General features: G+C 51.3%; 1 pseudogene; it reads left to right on the top strand.

Moving 5' to 3' along the window:
* Positions 1 to 19557: 19557 nt before the first annotated feature.
* Positions 19558 to 21120, top strand: LOC118619278 (annotated as a pseudogene).
* Positions 21121 to 23157: the final 2037 nt, after the last annotated feature.

A 23157-nucleotide genomic window follows, 5' to 3' on the forward strand; every position in this document is an offset into this window, starting at 1 on the left:
GGATTAACAGCAACAACAACAACAAATGATCATTTTGTCAAAAATCTTACTTTAGCCCTGGCCGGTGGTTAGAGCGTTGGCCCCCGGTCCAGAGAGACCCGGGTTCGGTTCCCGCTAAGGGCATGTACCTCAGTTGCGGTCTGCCCCCAGTCCTGGTTGGGTCGCGTAGGTGGCAGCCACTCGATGTGTACCTTTCACGTCGATGTTTTTTCTCTCTTCCTCTCTCTCCCTCCTGCTCTATCTGAACAAAAAATGTCCTCGGGTGAGGATAAAAAAAAAAATCTTACTTTAGAAAAAAAAAAAAAGAAAAAATGCCAAAAGAAAAGAAGCCTGGGAAACCAGGTCCAAGCTGATTTGTGGCAGCCCCAGGGGCCTAAACTGTGGGCTGGGCCACCTTCCTGTGTGTGTTTGCACCTAACAGACCCCGATGCGGAGAGGGGGTCAGAGGCCTGGCTGGGATTAGTGCCACCGTCTGCCCTTCTGGCCTCCTCCTGCACAGCGGCCTCTTGGCAGCGGCCCCCCAAGAACCCCCATCCAGGCCTCTGCCTCACCCTCTGCTCCCGGGCTTGCTTTCCTTCTCCTCTGGCCCTGAACTCCAGGGGGCGCCAGCTCTGTCTCCTGGGGACCACTATGGGCCCCAGCCAGAGGAGAGGCTCCCAAACTGCCTGTGTGCCCAGAACCCCTTACCAAATGGGCTTCTGCTGGTTCTCTGTCAGGCAGAGACACTCAACAGGCACCTACGCCAAGAGTGGTAAATCCCTCAGAATGCGAGAGGAGGGTGGGCACACCCATTCCATTTCCCGCCTACCCTCCTCCACACCCCATGAATCACACTCGCCCTAACCCCAGCCAGCTGTCTCCCAATGTCCTCCACTGATTTGGGAGATCTAGGGTGGGGATGGGGGCAGAGGAAATTCCAACCCAGCTAGGAAGACACAGGTCCCAGTCGGCACTCAAAGTGTGTTCCCTTTCTCCTCTCCCCATTACGGATAGGGACCCCCGAGGGTATTTTCATCTTCCAAGAGGGTGGCTTCATTTCTCCAGACCTCCACGGTCCTCTCTGCCTCCACAGAGCCTTCCAGCTCATCACTCAATCTCTCATGGAACATTCTTGACGCTTGGAAGGACCGTCAACCAATGTGGCTGCATTCTTCAATTAATATTTATTGAGTGTCCCTATTAGGTGCCTGGCAAGCAGTGTGCTGTGTGGCTAAAGTATCTATTCCCTTTCCTCTCCAAGAAACTACATTCCTGGACAACCCAAGAGGGTTGACATGCCAAGTAAAGGAACGGCACCCCCCAGCCACAGAGGAATGAGTTGGGAGTCAGTGAGAGGGCAGAGACAGTCCACAGAGCTCAGGAGACAGGAGCTTAGTCCTGGGGTCCCAAACCGCTGTGTAACCTCCAGCAGGTATTGTAACTTCTCTGAATCTTTGTCTACACAAATATGATTGACAGTATCACCCTGCCTGCCTCCTGGGGCTGCAGATGTTGTAGAAACCAGGTGAGATCATGTAAGTGACACCCTTTGAAAAGTTTAATAGGCTATACGAATTCCAGATGTTTCCTCCCAAATAAAATTGTTGGTGCCTTTCTTGGTAGGCACAAAAATTGAATCAGATTTAAAAGAATGAAACCCTGGGAGGTCAAAATTGCATAAATGCCAGTTGTGACGTGGTTTGGATTCCAAGGCTCTGATCCAAACTGTGGACAAGCTCCTTTACCCTTTGCTAAAACTAAGTGCTCACCTTCAGTTATATACAAACAGCAGTTTGTATGGAAAATAATACAATTAATGAAGAAGAATAATACAAGAATAAACTTCTGTATTTGATGTACTCACAACTGTAAACCTACCCCTCCTTACCCTGTATATGTGTATGACACACACACATTGGGAGGAAGGGGAGTCCTCTGGGGGTCCCTTTGCATTAACTCAATCTTGCATATCTTCAAGTGCAGTAAACTCTATGGATTGCAATATGAATACATTAGACCATGAGCTGCTATAATAGAGAGCTAGGTGCATAAACTTCAGAATTGAAATTTCATACATTCCTGGTGGATATGCAAATTGGTGTGATCTTTCCGGACAGCAGTAGATAATCTGATCAAGAGCCTTAAAAATGTTCCTGTGGATAAACAGAACGTGGGCTATCCATACAATGGAATATTATTTGGCCTTGTAAAGGAAGGACATTCTGACACATGCTACATCATGGATGGATCTTGAGGAATTATGGGAAATAAATTTCTCTATTTAACATGTAATGACTAGTCACAAAAGGCCAAACACTGTGTGATTCCACTTATATGAGGTACCTAAAACAGTCCAATTTATAGAGACAGAAAGTAGACTAGAGGTTCCCAGGGGCAAAGGGAGGGGAGGAAGGGGAGTTAGTGATTAGTGGGTACAGAGTTTCAGTTTTGCAAAATGAAAAAGTTCTAGAGATGGATGGTGGTGATGGTTGCACAATGATGTGAATGTAATTAATGTCACTGAACAGTGCCCTTAAAAATGGTTTAAATGGGCCCTGGCTGGTTTGGCTCAGCAATTAGAGCGTCGGCCTGCAGACCAGAGAGTCTCGGGTTCAGTTCCCCAGCGGGGCATGTACCAAAAAAAAAAGGTTTAAATGGTGCCCTAGCTGGTTTAGCTTAATGGTTAGAGTGTCGACCCATGGACTGAAGGGTCACGGGTATGACTCCAGATCAAGGGCACGTACTATCCTTGGCCCTGGTCAGGGTGCGTGCGGGAGGCAACCAACTGTTTCTTTCTCTCTTTCTCTCCCCCTCCCTCCCTTCCACTCTCTCTAAAATTAATGCAAAAATTATTCTCGGGTGAGAATTAACAAACAAACAAATGATAATTTTATGTTATATATATTTTACCATAGTATTTTATTTTTATTCATTTATTTATTTAGAGAGTGATAGAAACATTGATGAGAGAGAACATCGATTGGCTGCCTCCTGCATGCCCCCCACTGGGGATCAGGCCCACAAACTGGGCATGTGTCCTGACTGGGAATCTAACCGGCGACCTCTTGATGCATGGGTCGACGCTCAACCACTGAGCCACACAAGCTGGGCTACTACAGTATTTTTAAATGTTCCTAATTCTGACCCAGTAATCTACCTAGGAATGTATTCAAAAGACATAATCAGAGAAGAGGGCAAAGATGTTTGTACAAGGGTGTTGACTTTAGTCTCATTTTGGAAAAACTGGAAATCCAAAGGCAAAATGATAGTAGAATGGATAAATAAATAGATTATAGAATAACTGTGTTAGGAAACACCATGCCAACATTAAAAAGCCTGCTTTTGAAGCCTATGTAATGACATGGTAAAATATTCATGAGAAGCAGGATTCAAAACCATCTACCCAGAGTGATCTGTTTTGGAATATGCATACCAGCATATGTGCAGGAAAAAGGTCCTAAGGAAGCAGAACAGTGGTTATCTCTGGGTGGTAGGGCTTATAGATGCAGTTTTATGTTCTTCATATGTTACCTAATGTTCTGTGATGAGTATGTATTCATTACTTTTATATCAGAAAAATGATAAATCAATATGAAAGGGACTGCAGAGCTTGCGGAAGTGTCTCTGGGTCCCTGCTGGGCCTGGGTATGCTCACCTCCTTCACAGCGCAGCGAGTGTTCCATAGCATCTGCTTCCAATAAGCTCTCCTGAGGAAGACCAGACCCGTGATGTTCATCGTCTGTCTGCGGAGCACCCAGGGCACAATGTGGACACTTGTGATAAACATTTGTGATTAGGTCACCGTCGCCCAAAGTAGTTTATACTGCCTTGGGGCATCTGCAGTGATTCTGTTGAAACTTTTGGGATGAATACAGCAGTTGCCTAAAGATTCTATGTCAGAATTACGAAAGAAACCGAAGTTCGGATGTGTATTTCACACGTTAGAAGAGGATGTGGTTGACAAGCATGATTCATATGGGTTAAGTGAAAATGTCTAAAACACAATTTTCGTTATATGTTAAATAGAGGTCTTAGAAGTTGACCAACTGAAACTACAAAAAACAAAACAAAACAAAAAAAACCCTCCCATTTGCAATGCAACCAAAAACATAAAATACTTAGGGAAAGTATTCCCAAAATATACATGATCTATATGAAGACAGTGTTCAGCCCAGCTGGTGTGGCTCACACCAAGAGGTCACTGGATCAATTCCCAGTCAGGGCACATGCCCAGGTTGTGGGCCTGTTCCCCAGTGAGGGGCATGCAGGAGGCGGCCAACTGATGTTCTCATCAATGTTTCTTTCTCTCTCTCCCTCTAAAAAAAAAAAATCAATAAAGAAAATGTTCAAACATTAAAGAATATTAGAATAATTGAAAAAAACATACCCTGTTCTTAGATAGGAAGACTCTGATATTGTAAAGATGTCAATTCTTCTCTACTTAATGTGTAATTTAACTGGATCGCAATAGAAATGCCAATAGGGTTTAAGCAAGAAATATGCATGGAAACTGGCCAAGTTGACAAACTAAGCCTAAAGTTTAAATGAAAGGCAAATGCTAGGTAAAATTAGAAAAAGAGTGACCGACAGGGGGCCCAACCAAATACTAAGATACCATAAAGCTTTGCTAATTAAAATAGTTTTTTACTGACATATGCATAGAGAGAACAGAATGGAGAGTCCAGAAATTTGTTTAAATACATATGGTTTTTTTCTTAGAACAAACTTTTGGCTTTGAAAATTTTCTAGACTGTATGTCTGTTTTCTATTTGGTGATTTCCACTCTTTTCTTTATTGTTTTCTTCCTTGTTACTTTCTTTGGGCTTAATATGCTTTTTCCCCTAATTGAAATAAATACTTAGATCATTGATTTTCAGTCTTTCCTCTTTTATAATATATGCATAAGACTATACATTTCTTTCAGTATAGCTTTAGCTATAGCCCACAAGTTTTGATATTTTATATTTTCATTATCATTTAGTTAAAAATACGTTCGACTTTCCATTTGACCCATAGGTTATTTTAGAAGTCTGTTATTGAGTTACCAAACATTTGGGGGATTTTCTAGTTATCTTTTTAAATCTTAATTTCACAGAGGTTAGAGAGTATACCCAGAATGATTTCAAATATACAGAATTTAGTTTTATATAAAGATGGTACTTCAAATCATCTGAGAGAAAATGGATATCCAAAATAAATAGCATTGGGACTACTCAATGGAGACATGGGGAAAAAAGAACTCTGGTAACCTACTTCATTCCATATAACAAAGAAAATTCCAGATGGAGCAAAGATTTAAACATGAAAACTAAAGCCATGATAATATTAGAAGAACACAAAAGGAAATTCTTTTAAAATTCCACAGTAGGGAGAGCTTTTCTAAGTCCAAACTTAAAGGATCGGTACATTTAGCCTATGTAAAATCCCCACATCTTTGCTGGCCTAAACAACCCTGACCTTGCTCTTACCCTTTAGATGTGAGGGCATGTCCTGGGAGGAGCAGAAACTGTGCACGGCCAGAGGCCAGGACTCAGGCAGTTTCATGGGCGTAAGTGGGTCTCGAATGTTTGGGAGGATTTACATAGATAGCAAGAAAGTGAGGGGATTATTTCAAATCCTGGGAAATGGAGAGGCATTCAGCTCACTAGGTTAGAAAGGCATTTGGATTACCATAACTTTGTCCTCAGTTTGCTGGAAATGGCGGCATGTGCTTGAGTCTTCATAGCAGAATCATCTCATTTAATGCAATAAATTGTCCAGGACCTTAACTGGAAGTGTGGGTCATAGGTAATAAAACCTTCCACCCTGAACACAGTAGGGTAGCTAGAGACGGTTCCATCCAGATGGAGGTGCCACCCTACCACCAGCTCTGTGACCATGGAAACCACTACTTCCCACTGGGTACCATTTCCTCAGCTATCAAAAAGGGTGTCATGAGAGGCAGTGGTTAGAAGCTCAAGCTCTGGAGCCAGACTACCTGGATTCCAATTTGACTCTGCCCCTTACTAGCAATATGCCTCTGTGTTCACATCTGTGAAATGGGAGGGGAGGAGATGATGACATCTTGGTGGTAGGAGTGTTCTGAGAATTAAGTAAATTAATAAGTTTATTCATATTTGTAAAGCACTTAGAAAAGTATCTGACACATATTACTCTGTAAGTGCTAGCTGTCAATATCATCAATATACAAAGTCACTCTCATCAATATATTATCATTTAATTTGACCCTCATATGAAAAACACCAACTCTTATGCTAAAAGGTGGATGACTTCATTGGTAGGTTAAGATGAAATTTTAGATCCTGAAATAAGAGAGGCTGGGAAGTCTATTTCTTCAGGAATTATGGGCTGGGATTTGGGAAGAGTATTAGACATAATCGATAAGAGCGGGCACCCAGCCTGTTTGGAGACTTTCAGGAACTGTAAATTCCCTGCTTTCAAGGAACCTGCTCTTCCCTAGGTGAACTTTTTAGTTAAAAGGTTGACCCCAGACTGAACTGTTTGCCTGTTTATAACGTCCACCCACTGATCCAACTCCCTTCAGCAGACACCTAACAAATCTTCCACCTGCCAGCCCTTCTGGAGAGTTTTACTACATCCTTCTTCACCTCCTCTCCTACGAACTGAACATGCCCTGTCCTGTCCGGCTGTCACCCCAGGACTGGATTTCCAGATCCCTCACCATCATGGTCACCCTGCTCTGGGGATCCTCAACTGCTCAATACTCCTGTTGAAAGTTTGTACCCAGATCACAGTGTTCTGTGTCTGGAATGTCCATTCATGCATGTTGAATGAATGAATGAATGAATGAAGTAGTCCAATTAGTGACATTATACACCAGAAATTAGCACAGCCCCTTTCATTAGCACAGCCTCAGATTATACAGCAATTCCAAAAGGAGTGTCTAGAGCTCATTGGCTTGAGGGTGCAGGCATGCCTCCCAAGATCCCTTCCCTCCCTGGGGACCTGAGGCTGTAGGACCCACTGGAGTTACCCTCCCCCTTGGGGAGCCTGCCAAAGAAGAAAGCAGCACAGCTGAGATGAAATCAGACAGCAAGCACCCTAGCCATGCAGAGAGTGACCGACTGGAAGGCCCTGCCTTTCCTAACAGATGCGCATTGGGGTAACTGAGTGCTGCTCCATAAATATTTCTGGTTCTGCTCACAGGCAAGACAGAGTCGCCTCCTTACCTCCCTGAAGCCAGGTGGAGCCGGTGACGGCCAATTCGAGTGAAGAGGGGCTTCCTAGGACGGCCGCGCTCCCTCTCCGGGCCTTTGGCCCTCACGCAAGCACAGCGGTACCGGCCCTCAGAGCTCTCAGCAAACCTACCCCGCACATGGACGAGGGAGAAAGAAGCCTCTGTCGCTTTACCAGCAGGAGGGGGAAGACAAACAATAGGTTGCTACTTCTACCTACCAAACCAACCTAAACCCAAGCATCTTGAGGAACAGAAAATAAAACCTCATGTCGATGAAGCCACAGAGGTCTGGAGAGAGAAGGTCCAGACCCTGGTGTTCCCAGGTGTGAGCCTGGGAAACTCACCAGTCACCCAGGCCTGGGTTTTCTTATCACTAAAGGAGGATTTAGCTAGAGGATCTCCCACTAAGCTTCTTTAAATTCATCAGATCACATAAAAAGACTAACGTAATGCAAGATGTTATCACAGGGGAAACCGGGGGAAGGGTCTACAGGATCTCTCTGCAGTACTTCTCACAAGATGAAGCTGCAGTGCGCAAACAAAACGAAAACGAGTTTAGAAAAAGGCGATCTTAAAGCTGAACCAGGCTCTCAAAGCACCGGTTTGCGAGTTTGATGTCTGATGGCATAATTCTTCAGCAGAGAAAGTCCACAGGATTCACGGGTATAGGGATACAGGGCCTCGGGGCCAGGTCCCCATTCCTCCTCCCTCAGGACCACTCAGCGCCACCCATCTCCAGACCTCTGCACAGGTCTCCGGAGACTCGTTTAACTCTCAGCAAGGGCAAACCGAGAGTTCCCATTCTCCTGCTTCCTTTAACCACAGAAATTAAATATTAAAAAAATACAAAATGTGCCCTGGCTGGTATGGCTCAGTTGTGCACCAAACGGGGGCCGGTTCGATTCCCTGGTCAGGGCACAAGCCCAGGTTGCAGGTTCACTGATCCATGTCTTTTTCTCTCTCCCTCCCTCTCCCTTCCTTTCTCTCTTATATACACACAAAATGTAACGTCATAGTAATAGTACAAGTAAACACCTTCAGATGGTTGCATTTTCGAATGCTGGAATGACAAGTAAGTTCCGGTTGTTACACTTTCCACTTGTCTATATTTTTATTAAAGAAAAAAATGTATTTTATTTAAGGAAACAAAACTCATGGTTACAGTGGCAGGCTGTTAGAGGACACTACTAACCGTCTAATGAGCTAAGAATCATTAGGGACCCCATTAGCTGGGTGACTTTGAGCAAGTCACTTTACCCCTGTGGGGCTCCGCATCCTCTTCGCTGGACCACACCCCCATCCTCTGAACAACCCTTTGAGGTCAGAGTGACAGAGCCTCGGGCTGACTCTGTCCTCCCTCCTCCACCCAGACTCTCTCCCCTTGGCACCCAGTTAAGAGCTAGTCACCAGCATCTGCATCACACCCCTATTTACCAGACACAGAACTTCCAGGGATCTAAGTACACAGTGGAATCTGAGAAATCTAACTGATCAAGACTAGTCTAACAAGGGCACGGCATTGTGGGCTGGTCTGCAGACAGAGTGAGCAAGCTGAGGCACAGATGAATCAAGTTGGGTCTAAGGTCACCCAGGTCGGTACTGATGCTGTCTTTCTCTGGGTTCCCTCCCCAAAGACGTGCCTGGGTCCAGATTAAAGGATTAAAGGATTCGCGCTGCTGCACGGAGTGGTCCAGTGGGAGAGGCCTGGTCACTAGCGTTCTGGGATGGCCCACTGCCTCTGCTTCCTGCCCTTGGCAAACCAGTGGACCTTTCTAGATTTTGCCTGGCGGCGGGGAGGGGGTAAAGGGATGTTGGTCTCCTTCCTGCTCTAAAGTTTAATGCTTGAAATCAATTTATTTTATGATTAATAAACTTCTTATTGACTTATAACTTATAGACAAAAAGCATAGTTTGATGAATTTTCACAAATGGAATACACCCAGATAACCAGCTCCCAGGTCAAAAACCAGAACATCACAAGTACCTAGAAGCTCCCTTCCTCATCCCTCCCAGCCACCCCCCAACACTGGTAACCACTTTTCAGACTCCTCACACCTGGGGTTGCTTTGGCCTGCTTTTGAACATTATAGAACTGGGAACACCAGATATTTTTAATGCGTTTTCTTTTTAAGCAATTAAAATTTTAAGTTTACTTGCAAGCTGCTTTAAAATCACTCTATATGGCCCTGGCCAGTTTTGCTCAGTGGTAAGAGCGTCGGCCCGCAGACCGTGGGTTTGATTCTCACCAAGGGCATGTACCTTGGTTGCGATCGTCCCCAGCCCTGGTCGGGTCATGCAGGAGGCAACCAGTCGATGTGGCTCTATCATGTGGATGTTTCTCTCTCTCTCCCTCCCTCCCACTCTATCTGATAATAAGTAGAAAAATATCCTCAGGTGAGGAATAAAAAAAATTTTTTTTAAATCACTCTATATGAGCCTGGCCAGTGTGGCTCAGTGGTTGAGCATCAACCCATGCACCAAGAGGTCTGAATACTGGATTGAATACTGGTCAGTGCACATGCCCAGGTTGTGGGTCCAATCCCCAGAGGGGGATGTGCAAGAGGTGGCCAATCGTTGTTTTCTCTCATCGATGTTTCTCTCTCTCCCTCTCCCTTCATCTCTCTCTAAAATCAATAAAGAAAAAATATTAAAAAAAATTTTTTTAGCCCAGCCAGTGTGGCTCACTGGTTGAGCTTTGACCCATGCACTAAGAGGTCACTGGTTTAATTCCTGGTCAGAGCACATGCCCAGGTTGTGGGCTCGATCCCCAGTGGAGGGCATGCAGGAGGCAGCCGATCGATGTTCTCTCTTATTGATGTTTCTCTCTCTTCCTCCCCCTTTCTCTCTCTCTAAAATCAATAAAAAAAAAAAAAATTTTTAAAAATGTTATTTGCCTGATCAATTCACCAACCATCTTGGCAGTTTCTCTTGGGGTCCCTGGGGGTCCAGTGCTAGCCCTTCCTCTCCTCCTTAGACAATCTAAAGCTTGGATTCTAACAGCCGAGCCAGACTAGTTTTTTAGAAACACAAGCAAACAAACCCCTTTTATTTTAGAATAGTTTTAGATTTACAGAAAAGTTGCAAAGATAGCAGACAGTTCCTATGTAATTTCCCGTTGTAAACATCTTACATTACTGCAGTACCATTTAGCACAACTCAGAAACTGCATTGGTATTTTACTATTAAATAAACTCCATACTTTATCCCAATTCCACTAGTTTTCCCCTAAAGTCCTTTCTCTCTCCCAGGATCCAACCAGGATACCACCATACATTTAATCCTCATGTCTCCTTGGGCTCCTCTGGGCTGTGACAGTTTCTCATGCTTTTCATGACCTTGACAGTTTTGAGGAGTACTGGTCAGGTATTTTGTAGAATGTCCCGCAGTTGGGTTTTTCTCATGGTTAGACTGGGGTTATGGGTTTGGGGAGGAAGACCACAGAAGTGAAGTGCTGTTCTTACCACATCAGATCAGGGGTGCATGCTTTTTTTTTTCCCCTCACCCAAGGACATTTTTTCATTATTTTGTTCAGATAGAGTGGGGGAGGGAGAGAGAGAGAGAAACATCAACGTGAAAGGGACACATCGAGTGGTTGCCACCCACACGACCCAACCAGGGCCGGGGACAACTGCAACCGAGGTACGTGCCCTTATCGGGAACCGAACCCGGGTCTCTCCGGACCGCAGGCTGACGCTCTAACCGCTGAGCAAAACTGGCCAGGGCAGGGGGTGCATGCTTTAACATGACTTGCCACTGGTGATGCTGACCTTGATTACCTGGCTCAGGTGGTGCATGCCAGGTTTCCCCACTGCGAGGTTACTCTCTCCCCTACCACCCTTTCCACAGAGTGCCCTTTGGGAGCAAGTCACTAAGGGTAGCCCACACTCAAGGGGAGGATTACGCTCCACTTCCTTAAGGGAAGAATATTTATATAAATTATTTGGAATGATCTGTATAAGAGATTTGACTCCTCTCTGTCATTTATTTATGTATTTAATCAATCATTTTTGTATCAGTATGAATTCACTCATGAATATTTGTTATTCTTTGGATTAAAATCCAATATGGCCCTGGCTGGGTAGCTCAGTGGTTAGAGTGTTGTCATCCCCATATGCCATGGTTGTGGGTTCAATCTCTGGTCAGGACACATACAGGAAGCAACCAATGATGCCCTGGTCAGTTTGGCTCAGCAGTTGGAGCATTGGCCTGCGGACCAATGAGTCGAGGGTTCGATTCCGGTCAAGGGCACGTACCTCAGTTGCGGTTCATCCCCAGCCCTGGTCGGGGTCATGTGGGAGGCAACCAGTCGATGTGTCTCTCTCAGGTCCATGTTTTTCTCTCTCTCTCTTCCTCTCTCCCACTCTATCTGAAGATAAATAGAAAAATACAGTGATACCTCGGTTCTCGAACATAATTCGTTCCAGGAGGATGGTCGAGAACCGAATTGTTCGAGAACCGAAGCAATGAAACCAATAGGAAAGCGTGACTCCCCAAAGCGTGACTCTCTCTCTGCACTCACACTGATGACGCGAGCAAGGCGCGCTGGACCGAATGAACGCCATTCGGCTCAACTCGGCTCATCTCGGAAGTTCGAGTTCCAAATATTTGTTCGGATTCCGAGACAGAAGTTTCTCGAATCTCCATTTGGTCGAAAACCTAGGCGTTCGAGAACCGAGGTATCACTGTATCCTCAGGTGAGGAATGAAAAAAAAAGATGAAGCAACCAATGAATACATAAATAAGTAGAACAAATGGATGTTTCCCTCTCTCTATAAAAAAATAAAATAAAATAATAAAATAAAATCCAGTATGACATGATTCTTTTTTCCTCGACTTATTCCAGCTTTGACTCTCAGGAGCTGTTTTGGGCGGGCTGCAGTGTCCCTTGGCCATACCCACACCTCTGATCTTGGAGCACTTCCTTTCCCGGCACTACACGATGCTCAAGGCTCATCTTTCCAGCCCCAGCCCTAGATTCAGCCATTTGTTCCAAGAGCAGATTGACTGCTTTTAGCCCATCTTTTCCTTTCAAGATGCAAGCAGTCCTCATGGTGGGAAAGGGCCCAGCCTTATTATCTGGCACAAACCAGCCACTTGCAAACAACTTGACATCTAGTTGGGTGTTTGGGGAGGTCTCCCCCGATCTGAGTCTGTTGCTGTGGTTTGAGTAGCTATGTACTCACTTGCAAGCCTTACCGTCTCTTTTCCCAACTGGTTTCCAGTTTGCTTGAAGCCACTTTTCTCGCTTTACTTAGACTGGGGTAGACCCGCCCCAAGTGAGTCAGGCTGCAGAGCTGGGAGAATAAATTAGAGGTCCTCCTCCCTCCAGGCCTCCGACCTGCCAGCCTGGAAAACTGCTATATAAAGATAGATAAGTAGCCAGCTACGCACACACACAAACACACAGACAGAAGGTACCAGGAGGAAGGCCACAGGAGCATAATCTCTGAGAGCTAGTGTTCAAAGGGGAAAAACAGGGAGGCACTTGGGCAATCCAGAACTGCAGGTCTGAGCCGGCCTGGGGTTTTAGTACAGGAGGAGTGAGTTCTTCAGAACAGGACCAATTAAAACCTTTTAAAGTAATTGTTCCCTGCCTTCTTTCAAAGGTGAGCACTAATCGCCTTCTCTTTCATTCTTCCCATTTCATCATTTAAATTAAACCCTTCGCTTCGTTCCTGCTGCCACATCTGGCCCATCACAGATGTGCTACTTACCTGTTTGCTGCTGGGGGACCGTGGCAGAGAGACTATGACACTTGCTTTGCTTAACACAGAATCACTGTGGGCTCCGTCCCGCTCTCGCCCCACTCCAATCAAGGGCCGGGGGAAAGGAGCCAGACAGGTTACCAGGGCACGTGACCAGGTAACCAGGTAGTCGAGTTTCATGACTGACTACCCAGTATCCCCTTTACTCATCCTCTCAGAGCCTGGTGGCAGGGTTAGGGGGGGTGGGCAGGGCCTCCCTGGGACAGAGCCATAAACCTTTTATGCCTCCCTGAAATGTGACACATCAAGCTGACATCACCTGTCCACCTTCATTCTTGTCTCCCTCTATCAAAAGCCCCTCCCTCCTCTCAGGCCCTACTGCCCTTCCCTGCACGTCCCTTGTGGGGAGGACGGTACAAAGACCTAAAAGTTCTGAAGTGATATGGGAAATAAGTTCTCAGTGGAGGTCTCATCAGGGCAATGGGGCAATAGATCATTGGAACTGCACAGACTGTGAAGGTTACCTTGACCTTGACTGAGTGGTAAGTATGACTGGAGTTAGGCACAGAGCACGCCTTTGAGAAAAACAAACTGCTTTACCTTTTTATAATCTCATCTCCACTTTGTCTAGACTATCAGAGAGCATTTTAAGGAAGGAAAAGCCAGTCTCTTGTCTCTTAATGGTACAGACACCTGGTCCAGTCTCTCCTTTCTTGATGGGGTTGTCCACTTTCCTAACACTGGACGGGAGGGGCAGTGAGGTGCCCCAGTCGCTCAGCCAGTTGGTGGCAGGACTGTGACGGGAAGCTAGGCCTCCAGACGCCTCTTGCGTCCAGGCGCTTCCCATAATGGAAGGCTTCGCTCCATTAAAAGTTATTTTAGGGATTCCACAAGCCCACCACCATCCCCCCCAAAGTGGAAAATTTATGTAAACGAGTCAAAATAAAGCAACAGTTTCTTAATAAGTATGTTTAGAGTTTCACTTTGGACTCAGGGGAGGGTATGAAGACTTAAAGGTTCCAGTGTTCTTCTCTATACAGCGAGACTATTTTTAAAAATTTAAGGACATACTCAGGTCCTCACGGAGTCCAGCAGTCCACACCTCATGCCACCCCCTCAGGTTAGGCAGGGCGCTGGTTCCGCCTGGCGCTCCCCTCCCGGTGACCCTGGCCTGCCGTCCCGAGGCGCGTCCGGTGCCCGGGACCCTCAGAAACTGCATCTTTATGCCCCCCAACCCCAGATCTCTCTGGGTGGCCAAGAGGCCAAGTATCCGAGGAGGGGCTGAAGGACGGTGGCACTGGGGACCCACCGTCGCCGGCGCTGGCAAGGAGGCCGGGTTAGCAGACAAGGAGGGAGAAAGGAGGGGGAACACTATTCAGAGCGGGGTTTGGAGGAGGTGAAGAAGACAACGAGGCTGGTGGGGGTGGGGGGCAGGAATCGGAACTAGGGGTCGGGTTGGGAGGATGGGGTTGCTTGCAGCTCCTCCTAAACTAATGCCAGGAACATCTTCGTGAGAGGGATGGTGGAGCGGGGCTTACACCCCTCTTCCGGGCCGCAGGGGTCCGAGGCCCGAGAAGTCCGTGCCCAGTCCGTGTACACGGCCCATGACTCAGCCGAGTGACGACGCTGGCTGCGACACGAGGCCCGGGGAGCAGGGAGGGCTCTGCGCGCGCCCGGGAACCAGGGCTGGGGAGTGGGCTGGGGTGCGCGCGCCCGGGAACCGGGGTTGGGGAGTGGGCTGGGGTGCGTGCGCCCGGGAACCGGGGTTGGGGAGTGGGCTGGGGTGCGCGCGCCCGGGAACCGGGGTTGGGGAGTGGGCTGGGGTGCGCGCGCCGGGGAACCGGGGTTGGGGAGTGGGCTGGAGTGCGCGCGCCCGGGAACCGGGGTTGGGGAGTGGGCTGGGGTGCGCGCGCCGGGGAACCAGGGCTGGGGTACGCGCGCCCGGGAACCGGGGCTGGGGAGTGGGCTGGGGTGCGCGGCCGAGAACGGGTTGGTGGGGCGAGAGGGGTGGAGGAGTGGGCCGGGGGTGCGAGCCCGGGACCGGGTTGGTGGGGCGAGAGGGGTGCAGGAGTGGGCCGGGGGTGCGCGCCCGGGACCGGGTTGGTGGGGCGAGAGGGGTGGAGGAGTGGGCCGGGGGTGCGAGCCCGGGACCGGGTTGGTGGGGCGAGAGGGGTGCAGGAGTGGGCCGGGGGTGCGAGCCCGGGACCGGGTTGGTGGGGCGAGAGGGGTGGAGGAGTGGGCCGGGGGTGCGAGCCCGGGACCGGGTTGGTGGGGCGAGAGGGGTGCAGGAGTGGGCCGGGGGTGCGCGCGGCCCGCGCCGGCGGGGGACGGCGGGAGCGCGCGCGCAGTCACGGCGCCGGGCGGAGACCGGGCCTGGCGGTGCTCAGTCTGCCCGGCGCCGCGCTCCGAGAGCTCACGCCGCCTCCCGGGGCGCCGCGCGGGTGGCGCAGGTAGAGGCCGGGGCGAGGGCGGGGCCACCCCGGGGCTCAGGTTCCAGCCTCCAGGTTGGGTCCGAACCCCCGCGCTGCCAGCAGATGGTCCCGGGGAAGCCGAGCTGCTGGATAAAGAGGAGAAGGTGCTGCCGGGAGGGGCCGAGACCGCCTCGTGCCCCTTCCCCAGCCCTGCGCGGGCGGCCGATACCCGCAGCTGTGCCCTGGGCGCTGCTAGAGGAGGTGGGGGCGCCGCCGGACGCCGAGGCGTGGTGGCCCGAGCGAGGCGCAGGGAGGCGGCCCGCGGCGGGGACTCGAGCCGGGCGGGGCCCAGGCCGCACAGCCGCGGTGGCGGCGGCGGCCCTGTAAACCTTAATGACAGCAATCTTGACTGTCTGCGCCGCTGACTCACGCGGTGACCCAGCCTCCAGTCACCGGCGGCCCTCCTCCCGCCCTCTAGCCTCAGTTTCCCCGGCCTCCGAACAATGAAGCCACTGTGTCGTTATTCATTCCTTAGAGCCCATTCACTCCGGGAGCACCGCCGCCTCCCCAGGGAAGGGACGGAGGCGTCGAGCTTTTAATTATCCCTGGTGGGGTCGGGCGGGGAAGGCCGGGCTCTGTGGATAATTGAACACAGGGACTATTCCCACATCGGCTTCAGCTCCCTCTTTTAAACCGTCCTTCCCTCTTCATCATATTGACGTTTTACCCCTTCCCCTCCACTCTGGTGGGGCTGCTGGAAAAGCAGTGAAATGACTCACCAACTCGGCCTGGCGTCTTATGCTTTTCACAAATACTGCGTGTTAATTCACTGCCGCAAACGTGAATGCCCATGCTGGGCCAGGCCGCGTGGTTAGGCTACAGGGGAGCCGGGGCCGGCCAGTTCTTAGGCCCAGTCTGTCGGTGGCGCCACATTGGAGCAACCCGCTCAGTTGTTAGTTCCTTGTTACAAGAATAAAAAGGATCAGATTACTGATATGAGCAACAGTGCACGAATCTAAGCCAGACACGAAAGAATACATACTATACGACCCCTTTGCAACAACCCTAGAAAAGATCAATCTAATCCATAAGTCACTGAAAGCCCATCATTGGTTGCCTGGGATGGTGTGTGTGTGTGTGTGTGTTGGGGGGGTGACTTGGGGTGGGCACAAGGGAACTCTGAGATGACAGAAATGTCCTATATCTTGATTGTGAGTTATGTGGATGTATATAGTCAAAACTCACCAAACTCTAAAATGGGTGCATTTTATAGTACATGGATTACACCTCAATAAATTGACTGAGTCCATTAGTCTCAGAAATCCGGAAGCTTTGTCAAGGGAATATAGCTAATCAGCCTTTTGCATCATTCTTAACATTTGAGAATACATTGAGAGAGATAACTTAAAATACTATACCCATTTCACTTTGGGGAGGGAAAGGCATTGAAGAAGAACAAATGTGATTTGTTGAGGGCTCCAAAGAGAAGGCTTTACATATATTATTTACTGAAATCTTACAGGCCCCAAACGTTACGGTTACTATTATCATCCCCATTATACAATGAAGGAAACAAACTCAAGTAAAATAACCGGCCGGCCTCACTGGGCTTATCCTGGGAGCCATCACTGAAAGGGACTGTCTACATTTCTGATGATTTTATCACTGTGTGTGGGACATGGAGGTTTGAGGTGCTGAGTCACCAGCAAGGGCTTTAGAGGCAGAGGGGACCCAGTTAGAATTTGACCCCACCCTCCTTCTAGGGGTGTGACCTGGGGCAAATTAACCTCTCTCAGGTTTTGGGAAATGGAGATAGTGCCCTCAGGGGGGTACTAAGATGCTGGGAAGTGCTCAGTTGGGTGCCTGGTTTAATATGTGCCCCTAAAGGGTTAGTTACCCATGTGATCTTGGGCAAGTCTTTTTCCTGTAAGGGCCTCAGTTTCCTTATCTGTAAAATGAGAGGATAGGCTCTTCATTCTCCAAATAGCCTGAAGTATTTGGAGTGTCAGCTGGGACAAAAGGATTAAGTGATTTCCAGAGATTAAGGACAAATGCATTTCCTGGAAGGGAGGTGTCCCAGGAGGCTCTGCTTCCCCTGCAGAAACTCAGAATGGAAGGGATCTGTGGGGTTTTTCTTTTCTGTTTTTTTTTTTTTTCTTTTTTATCCTCATCAGAGGACATTTTTTCATATTTTGTTCGAATAGAGTGGGAGGGAGAGAGAGAAAAACATTGATGTGAAATGGACACATCGAGGGGTTGCCACCCGCATGACCCAACCAGGGCCGGGGACAAACTGCAACCAAGGTACATGCCCTTAGCGGGAACCAAACCCAGGTCTCTCTGGACCGCAGGCTAATGCTCTAACCGCGGAGCCAAACCGGCCAGGGCTGGTTTTTTTTTTTTTTTTTTTTTTTTTTTAATTGACGTTTTTAGAGAGAGAGGAAGGGAGAGGGAGAGAGAGGTAGAAACATTGATGAGAGAGAACATCGACTGGCCGCCTCCCGCATGCCCCCACTGGAGATTTGGCCCACAACCTGGGCATGTGCCCTGACCAGGAATCAAACCAGCGACCTCTTGGTGTATGGGTTGACACTCAACCACTGAGGCACACCGGCTGGGCAGTCTGGGTTTTTCTAGTCCACGTATGCACCACAATGGAGAGACTCCTCAGACACCACTGTGAAGGTGGCCCACGGCTCCTGCTGGGATTGGCCTGGTGGTGGCTCGCTCCCATATGAGGTAGCCCCTCCACTATGAAGCATCTCTGGCTTCCAAACCCTTTTCCTTACGTGGACCCCATCTGTTCTGGGTCTCTCCCTCCGAGCCATTCTTGTGACCAGCACCTTGACCCCTTTGGGAACATTTCCCAGATTCCTCCTTTCTGTTTATCCAGACCTTTCCCCACACCAAGGAGTAAGCCAAGGAGGGAGGACCTTGCCTGAGCAGAAGAGTAGCCTGTGGCCTGCCCACTGGGGACCCACAGCCTGTTCTCAGCACATTGTGGGACCCACATCAGCCATGTCCCCAGGGAGCAGGGTGAAAGCCACTGTGACCTCTGAAAGATACCAGTGTTTCTGATTCTGGGGTGCAGGACCCTCGCACTGCTGCCTTCCACCACTCATGATTGAGAGGCCAGCCAGCCGGATGACTGAGAAACTGCACCACGAAGTCACACACATCACACACACCACAGGTCCTGGGCAGGGCTGGAGATCCCTGAAGGGAGGGGGCGCTGCTTTGTTTTTGCACAAAGTCTCCTGTACTCACTGTAGCTCTGCCTGCCCCTCACAGCAGCGCATTCTCCCTCCACCCCCAGACCTCTCTAGACTGTTAGACCTCCGGGCCCCAAGGATACCCCCAGTCTTCCTACTGGAAGTCCCTTTCCTCTGTGGAGCCCCCCCACCCCTCCACTGTTCTCGGTGCCCCACCACCAGGACCTGGCTTAAGGCACAGTTCACTTCTCCTTCCCTGAACCCCTCTGTCACTTGTGATCTGGACCTCTCTGTCACAGTTCCCCTGTTTATCCCTCACCTGCTTGTTTGGCACCTGCTTGGGCCAAGCCCTGGGCTCAGTGCTGGAGAGGCAGAGGGGACGAGGTCAAGCTCATAGTTAGTGGGCCAATGCTGCCTACAAGCAATGGTCCACATGTCCAGCAGGGCCATGGTAGGAGCACTTGGGAAGCTGCAGGAGCGGGGGGAAGGGTGCTGTAACCCCCACTGAGGGAGCAGTCAAGGGGAACTTCCCAGAGGAGGGGCAGGTAGTGAAGGTATGTGCCTATACCTCTGATCCCTGTGACTCATTGCATGCTGAGTTCTGTCCCCATCATTGTGAAGGGAGGCCTTGGCATGGGATGGAGACTGGGCTTGAGTCCCCAGCCTTGGGAAATGGTATTCTACTCGGCTTCAGTGTCCTTGTCTGTGAAATGACTGTCAGCCTTGTCCTTGTGAGCGAATAGTTGAGGCGGCATAATGAGGTGATGCTGGAGCCAGACATGCTGCCTTCAAGTCCCAGCCTTGTCATTACGAACTATTGGACCTTGGGGAGCTCGCTCAGCCCTGACTCGGTGCCCTCGTCCGAAACATGGGAGTCACAGCGGAACTCTGCTCACAGAGGTGCTGGGAAGATTTAAAACATGGATAGGAAAGGGTTTAGGACAGTGCTGGCCCATGGTGAGCCCTTTGTATACCCAATATGTACATGCTCAGCAGCCCCTGGTACATAGCAGGAGCTCAGCTAATATGCCAGGACAAACATGAGCTCGAACATGTCTCTGCATCTGCCGGATCTTGATGTCTTTATCTTTAACTGTGTCCGAAAGGAGATGCTGGGGCGAAGGAGTGTTTGCTGTGTTCCCTGGGGACTCGCAGCCAGCCTGGCCTCGGTCTGTGGAGGGAGGGGCAGGCCCACCACTAGGTGGGTGGCCACAGGTACTGCCCTGCACCTGTCTCCTCACAGTTGGCACTGCCACTTGGAAGATGGCAAGGCTACTTTTGGTGATCTGATTGCTTTCTTAACCTTTCGCTTCCCTGAACGCGGGCTCACCTTGGCTTCGAGCAGATTGCCATCTTCTCATTCATTTCCTTCTCCTCAACTCAATGTATAAATACAAAACAGTCTGGCTATTCCTCAAACAGAGGCACCCTGTGACCCGGCAATGCCACTCCTAGGTGCATACCCAAGAGAAATGAAAACGTGTCTTCAGCAGCTTGGCACAGCCTGCAAAGCCCGGACCCAGCCCCTGCCACACCGACATCCCACTGGGTGCGAAAGTGATAACTGATCCCTTCTGTGGTGGAGGCAGCTGCCAGCTCCCCAGTTCCAGCGAGTGGGCCTGGGGAGGATGCAGCCAGAACGAGGTCCGACTTCCTGTGCGGCACAACCCACCGAAGCTGGGGTCGCCAGGGGCCTGGGGTGGGCAGACTGTGCCCAACGGGACCCCACTCTGCAGTGACCCGGGAAGTCCAGCCAGGGACAGGACAGAGGGAAGAAAAAGAGGCATCTGAAAGCTGAGGACCAGGCCCCCCGAGACATTCCCTCGCCCTGACGGACCAGTGGAAAGGAGTTCAAGGCATACACGGGTGAAGTGTCCTAACTCAGGTGCTGGCTGGAGTTTCCCACCAGTGCAAAGGGGGTGCTGTCTCAGAGAGGCTGACCTTTCCCAGACTCTTCTGTGAGGTCACCTTCACCTCCAAGACCCAGCTGGAGAAGCACCAGATTTGGAGCCACATGGACTGACCCCTGCTTGCCACCCCCCCCCCGAGCCTGGGCTGGTCATCTGGCTGGTCACCTTCAGCAGGCCCGTTGGGGTCAGCAAGCTCATTGGAGTGAGCAAACCTGTCACTACTGGCAAACCTGTGGGTATCAGCAGACCCATCAGCATCAACAAGCCAGTGGTGGTCAGTAGGCCTGTGCTGGTCACCAAACCAGTGATAGTCACCAAACTGATGACTGCAAACTGGTACCGATGACAAAACTCCTGACAGTTAAGCAATCCATGCCAGTCACAAAGTCGGTGACGGTCAGCAGGCCCATTGTGGTCAGTAAGCTGGTGACAGTCAGCCGGCCCGATGCCATCGACAGACACACACCATCCTGCAAGATGGTGCCGCTGACCAAGGCTGTGAACCAAACGCCTCGTGCCGCAGGGAGGGCCAGTGGGAAGAAAAGAGCTGCCGGTGGCTGCACCCCGGCCCCTCCCGTCCAGGCAGGCGAGGCCTTCCAGCCCAGCAGAGACCCCAGAGTGGCCCCTTATCTGGGCAGCAGGCCTTGGAGGGCAAGGAGGCCCCGAGGGCCACTGGCCTTCTGCCCCCATCGAGGAGGAAGCTGAGGCCAGAAGCACAGAAGGAAACAGAAAACACCCAAGAAGGCTACGGGGGAGCAGCCATCCATGTGGAACCTTCGAACTCAAAGACAAATCCCCAGGCTACTGTGCCAAGAAGCAGGAGGGGCTTAGCCTCAAGGATGACATCCAGAAGAAGGTGCTGCCCCCCCCCAGCCCTGTCAGAAGGAGGTGCCACCCCTGAGGCCCACTCAGCCCAGCAGGCCCCCGGTCAGGATCGGGCAAGGCCATCTGGCCCACGAGCAGCGTGTCACCCAAAAGTCCCCGTGGGGCTCAGGAAGCACACGGAGGTGCGTCAGATGCTGCGAGACGCCCTCAAGTGCCAGCGGTGCCAGAAGCAGCTCAGGTCCAAGACTGGCCTCAACTGCACCCCGGCTGAGCACAGCAGGGAGCCAGCAGGGGGGCCGGCAGGGGGGCTGCGCTGCCCCGGAGGGCCTGGGCCTCCTCCTCCAGCCTCATGGCCACCAGTACCCCAGCGACTGCAGGAGCCGCCCTGCCAGGCGGACAGCCCCCCTTCCCCTGCTCCAAGGTGCCCCCCAGGACAAGCTCTCCCCACCACCACCAGGCCGAGCACCTGTGGGGTGCAGAGCAGACTCAGCGGCTGCACCTCCGCCGCACTCGGCCCAGGTTTCCGTGTTCCACCGGCAGAAGATGGTGAAGGACAAACTGGCTGGGGTCCGGGCCACGTGGCAGACGGAAGATGACCTGGTGCTGGTGACCGCGCTCGCCACTGCACGCGGCCAGGCCTCTCCACGCTCAGCCCACAGCTCTGCAGGCACGGAAGGAAGAACAAAGTCAGGGACAAGGGCCACACTAATGGCCCAGCCTCGGGGCCTCTCACTCGCTGCCGCCAGGGCGACCTCCTGGGAAAGTCTGCTGTCACTGCCTCCGGAGCAGCCGCTCTGGTGGCCTCAATGCCACATCCTCAGGGCCCACGCAGAGAACTGTTCGGACTCCCGCTGCCCTGCCTCCTGAGCGTGAGAGCCAGCACTCACTGGCTCCCAGGAAGGAGGCGAAGTCTGGCAGGCAGGAAGAAGAGGGGCCACAAGGCCAAGGAGTGGCCCCCCGAAGAGCTTGCACCGAAGATGCTCCCCCTCCCGCACCAGGATGACTGGCCCCTAGAAGGCACAGACAAGGGGGCCTGGGGCTCCACTGGCCAGAAGGTGGGAGCCAGCAAAGCATCTGAGAAGTGAGCGTGGCAGGTGGGTGTGGCCTGGTCCCCACATGGCCACCAAGCCCACCTTCATCCAGGATGGGGTGGCCAGCTCCACATCCCCTGCCCTCCAGTTCCCCACCCCCACCTCTGTCTACTCATCTGTCCAGTGGGGCAGCCAGCCCCTCTCCTCTCCCTGAAGGTGACCCTGGCCCTGTGCAGGCTGCTGCAGGGCACACCTGGGCTGGGGCTCCCTTGGGAGCCACAGAAGGACAGTAGCCTGGAGGGACATCACTGGCCTGGCAGAGTCTGGGCCTGGAGGGACAGGAGGAGGGTCACTGGTCTGGGCTTCGGTGCCATGGGGTGGGTGCTTTTGGCCTTCATTATTCGAGCTGCATGCCCCATCTGCCTCCTCAGGCTCCAGGCTCGGGGTACATGAGCAGCCTCACCTCTCTACCCGACATGGGAACCCCAGCTCCCCCAGCCACTTCCCAAGACAAACCCTGAGTCTGATGGCGACCATCCTAACCTGACAACCCCCCACCTCTGGTTCCTCTGCTTCTGTTCTGTCCACCGCTCTGGTCCACCCTCCCCGTCTTTGTGACTCGGGCTGTGCTTGGGCCCGGGCCCCACTGGCCTGTGCTTGTCCTGGTGGAGGGAAGGTGACAGCCTCTTCAGTCTCTCTGCCTTCCCCAAGGGTGCTCCCTGCTTGGGGCAAGGGCGGGGCTGCAGGGGTGGGGGAGGCCCCAGCACAGCTGCCGCCCCGGGGGTGAGGGGCTGTGTGCAGCAAGCTCCAGCTTTGCTGACATGATGGCCTGGTTGGGGCAGCCTGACAGGTTAGGGCCAGGCCACTCTGGGCCCGGGGGCCAGCC

This window comes from Molossus molossus, unplaced genomic scaffold (genome assembly GCF_014108415.1).
Source record: "Molossus molossus isolate mMolMol1 unplaced genomic scaffold, mMolMol1.p scaffold_m16_p_6, whole genome shotgun sequence".
Taxonomy (NCBI): domain Eukaryota; kingdom Metazoa; phylum Chordata; class Mammalia; order Chiroptera; family Molossidae; genus Molossus; species Molossus molossus.